Raw genomic sequence first — 5,577 nt, forward strand, 5'->3', positions numbered from 1 at the left:
ACTCAATATTCTTTATTTTATTTCTCGAACGATCGAATTGAAATACAAAAAATAAACCAACAATTTTTTTTGTTTTGTAACATTCAATAACAATAATAACATTCCTGTTGTATTTGGCGTGCTCAAGTACAAAAATCACACTTTTTTTTTGTTTTTTCGATCGTTCCCACGCCTCTCTTACCCGCCCCTGCCGACCGATGGGGCCACCTCCTCTTGACGTAAGGAGCACGTACACTCCATAGTCCGGACTATGGAGGGTTGTAAGGGTAGGGAACTACCGGCTACAATAAATTCAGCCGGTAATACTAAAATACACTTTCTAAAGACAAACAACAGTTATAAACGCATTTTGTACAATAACGAAAATATACTAATAGTAACAAACTACATATGTAAAATAGATTTATTTATTATTTCTATAGTTTCAACGAAAGGAATATGATTATACAGTTTATAATAGACATCAGAAATCGAACGAAATGGATTGCTTAGTTCATAATTAGATTTTGCTAACGTAAGTTTAAGTGGAATATAGTTCCGCGTATTACGTGATGGTACATTTATTTTTATTTCACCAATCAAATAACATGAATCTATTTGGACCCTTAACAGCTTTGTAATGAATATAGCTCGGAGCATTAGACGTCTTCTCTCGAGTGTTGGAAGATCTATGTGTTTTAATTTATTTTCATAGGGGGAGTGCTAAGTTAACATTCCATGGTAAACGCCTAAGAGCAAATAGGAGAAATTGTACTTGTGCAGATTTTATTTTATCGGAATAACATCTATAGAACGGGCTCCAAAGTACACAACCATATTCCAAAGTAGGTCTAACTAGAGTGACAAAGAGCCGTTTGGTCACGTAAGGATCATCAAATTCTTTTGACCACCGTTTTATAAAGCCCAGCAATGATTTAGGCTTTTTATGAGCAAATAGGAGAAATTGTACTTGTACAGATTTTATTTTATCGGAATAACATTTATAGAAAGGGCTCCAAAGTACACAACCATATTCCAAAGTAGGTCTAACTAGAGTGACAAAGAGCCGTTTGGTCACGTAAGGATCATCAAATTCTTTTGACCACCGTTTTATAAAGCCCAGCAATGATTTAGGCTTTTTATGAGCAAATAGGAGAAATTGTACTTGTACAGATTTTATTTTATCGGAATAACATTTATAGAAAGGGCTCCAAAGTACACAACCATATTCCAAAGTAGGTCTAACTAGAGTGACAAAGAGCCGTTTGGTCACGTAAGGATCATCAAATTCTTTTGACCACCGTTTTATAAAGCCCAGCAATGATTTAGGCTTTTTAATACAGGATAACACCCAAATCGACAAACGAGTCAACATTTTCTAATTTATAAGTTCCTATAGAATAATCACAGGGAATATGTTTGGTTCTGAAAAATGATAATTTTTTGCATTTCTTAAGATTTAGCGTCATAACATTAATGCTACACCAATTTGCAAGGGAGTATAGATCGTTTTGCAAATATATACATTGATTTCTAAAATTTAAATTTACAAAAAGTTTAACATCGTCAGCAAACATCAGTACTTTGGACGTTCTTATAGCTGATGGAAGGTCGTTTAGATACAGAACAAACAATAAAGGTCCTAAATCACTGCCTTGTGGTACACCAGAGGAAACTTTAATACTTTTGGAAAGGTTTTCATTAAATGATACTTTTTGGGTGCGGTTTTGTAAGTATGAAGATATCCGTTTCAAGAATATTGATGGGAAGCCTATAATATCGAGTTTGTACAGTAATAGTTTGTGTACGACAGTGTCAAAGGCTTTACTAAAATCTGTATAGATTACATCAGTTTGAAATAAACAATTTATTTTGAATAATATGTTAAACAAATTCAAAATAAATTGGAATATATTCAAGATTAATTGAAATGAAAATTATCTTTTTAACACGTTCGTCTGGAAGTAATTACGTTGTTATGGATGAAACAAACATTGTATGGTATGTATTGATGCAGGAAGCTTAAATGTTCCCGGGGAACATACCAAATCAATTTTTCTTTTATTGTTCATTTTATTTTTAATATTAAATGCAATACAAATAATTGTGGTTGTTACTTTGTTTGTTTGTTTGTTAATTTGGCGTAATTACGTTGTTATGGATGAAACAAACATTGTATGGTATTCACTATTGGATTGTGGGAAGAAATCATAACCTTTCATTCATTTTTCGCGTTTTTTGTTTTGTGTTGAAAAAATGTCAAATATACACAAACACTTATTGCAAATATTTATTTTATTTTTGGCAGAAGAAGCCACACGTGCATAGTTCTTTTTTTGCACTACCTTGTATTATTATACCATGGGTAGTCCATGTAGCGCAGCTGATGTCTTGATTAACTGTGTGAGTAATTTCTACTTGAATTCGATGTGCAGTGTTGCCAACCATTTGAAATATTATATGGAAAATTTTGACAGATAGTCGGGACAAAAACATAGTTTTTTTGTTTTGATACATCACATTATTATTGCATCATGGCATTAGCTCTGTCTATTTACTCGATATTTGGTAACAATTGTTACCAAATGTTACTAAATGTTGTCTGTTTACCCAAAAATCCAGTAAAAGAGAGACAAGTGAGAGAGCAAGTTTTAAAAGTTCAACAACAACAAACTTACTGGAGTTTACTGAAAGAATTGTATTCAGTAAGATTTTGCAAATTCAGCCTTTTTGAGATCAGCTGTTATATGACCAAACACAAAAATTATTCAAAACAAAGTTCAATTTGAAGTTAAGTTGTATAAAAATTACAGAAAATGGAAGAAAATTCGTAAGTAATGCAAAGTTTCATTAAAATAGAAACTAATTCCTTATATAGTTTCATTAAATTAGAAACTAATTCTTTATATATATGTTTAGGCAAGTTCTAGATAGAGGGCAATGTATTGAGTCAAATTATCAAAAAAAAAAAAAAATATTTATTGAAAAAACGAAATATTTTAGAATCCTCAAAAAAAAAATTGGAAACATGAATGAAAATCTATCAAATTTATATTTTTATCGCATCTATATCTTTTCTCTAATTGCGCTATTGGCACTTATATGTGTAGCAAATTTAAAAAAGGCTGGAAATTGCGAGTTATTTCATAAAGAAATATTTGCTTTTGAATGCGGGAGGACATTTAATAAAAACCAATTTCAAATTTTATACGTACCCAATTTTCATGTTTGGTGATTTTTAAAAACATAATCTGTCATATATATATCGACACGAGTATTACGTTAGAATCAAATCAGCTTGTTTTTGCAGTTACCTTCTATAATTATACCATGCTTGTATATATTAGGTTCGTTCCCGTTCTTTTTGATAGTAAAGCTAGTAAAAGAGCGAACTATCAAAAATTACTCTCCCATACCAGATTTGCGCAAAAAGTAAAGGAACGAAAAATAGTTAAAACATAAAGAAACGTCAAAATCAAAAATTGCATTTGTTAAGGACAAAAAAAGACTACAGAAACCTAATGCACAAAAAAAACAAAAAATTAAACAGCGTCCATTGCGTGATTTTGATAATATAAATATTTATTGTTTATTTTTTTATTTGTATAATTTAGAGGAAAACATTATCGAATATTTGGAAGTGGAGTTTCCGACGACTCCGAGTCCGGAAAGGCTTACATGGCTGGACGCTCTCATAATGTTAATGCTATTGAAATTTAGCAAACTTGAACAGCAATATATAGAACAAGTCAAGTTCAGGGCTCCACTCGGATCATTTTGAAATGATCACAGATATATAAATTTCATGTGGGAAAATGGATACTTCCCGAGATATTGGCTTTGAAATTTCGGAACATATTTTCTTTAATACAACACTTTTTCTATTGCCACCAAGGCAATATGGGTATCATTAAAAGGTTATATCGGGTACTTTTTAAGAGAACTTAAGAATAAGACTTTCACATATGGACAGGCGCATACATCGTTATGTATTATATTCTTCATCTAGTTATATAGCACAAACCATAACCTTTAAAATAATACGGCTGATTAAAACAACATACTCTCTGAACTTTCAAGGCCCATATCGCGGGAAGTATGCATTTCTCACTATAAAATATATATATCTCTGTAATCAGTTCACCGAGGACTACTTACTGTAAAAATGTCAAAGCGATCCAAGTGGAGCCCCCCAAAACTTGACTTAAGCCCAAGATAAAAAATCTGTTTGTCCATTTTTAAATTTCTTATTTTTTTTTCAAGCAAATGTGTGTGCGTCTGTGCGTGTGTCCTTTTTGTTCAAGCGCTAACTTTCATATGCTTTATTTCGGACTGTATATCTCTGGCAATCAAATGTCAAATTCATAATTTACTATATTTACTATTTCGTGCTAGGCTAAATTGGTCTTGCAGAAAATAGTAGAAGAGAACGCCATTTTGGTTTTAACTCTCTTAAATTTAACATAAATTTTTCCTACTTTTCGACGTATGGAAACGCTTTTCTAGCAAAAATTGCAAAACTAGTATAATATAGTACTATATTGCAGGTTTGGGAACACAGCTAATACTTTTTTTTTGTCTAGATTACTATTTTCCTTTCACTAAAAGCTCTCAATTTGTAATGAAAAATATATTTCCTTTTTTAAACGAAGTTTATCTTTTGGAAAGCAAAAAATCACCTAAAAATACGAAAAAATCTACAAATAATTTTTATTTTCCTTTGAATTTTCATTTTCGCATTTGTCAACCGTTTTCGTTCATGACTTATATATAATAAACCCTGCCGCACTATGATTTAAATTTGTATGATAAATCGTTGTAAATGTAGCCTGAATGAGAATATAAACCCTTATTCAACCTTTAATTTGATTAAATGTTACATGTAAATCCTGTTTTAGTAAAATGATAACTATGAACTTACATTAGAACCATGATGCAATAATAAGGTGATGTATCACAACAAAAACCTTTGTTTTTGTCTCGATTATCTGTCAAATTTTCCATATAATATTTCAAATGGTTCGCAACACTGCACATGGAATTCAAGTAAAATTACCCACTTTGACAGTTATTTAAGACATCAGCTGCGCTAAATGGACTACCTATTCATTGTGCCATGATTAGAACTTTATACTGGGTTACATACTTCATGACGATTTATTTGGCATATACCATTGCACAATATATGGGTAGTACATTTAGCGCAGCTGATGTCTCGATTAACTGTCAAAGTGGGTAATTTCTACTTGAATTCGCTGTGCAGTGTGAAATATTATAAAAAAAATTGACAGAAGGTCGAGACAAAAACAAATGTTTTTGTTTTGATAGACCACCTTATTATTGCATCATGGCATATATATATGCAATCGAATTGAGATTTTAAACACACTGTGTTAACGAAATCCGGCACTATGTAAACATATTATTAAACCCTTGGTCTACTGTTAATTGCTTAGCGAAATATCGGCGTTGACTAAGCCGCCGGATCGTATACTTTTATATGCACTGAAACAGGTAACAGGCTCTGTTGCCTTAAACTAATATTTGTCATCCAGCACACGTTTCTATTTAAGACGATTTTGATAGGTTATCTGTAAA

The sequence above is a fragment of the Musca vetustissima genome, unplaced genomic scaffold (assembly GCF_032173495.1).
Source record: "Musca vetustissima isolate MV318-11 ecotype Yass unplaced genomic scaffold, APGP_CSIRO_Mvet_v1 utg32623, whole genome shotgun sequence".
Lineage (NCBI taxonomy): Eukaryota > Metazoa > Arthropoda > Insecta > Diptera > Muscidae > Musca > Musca vetustissima.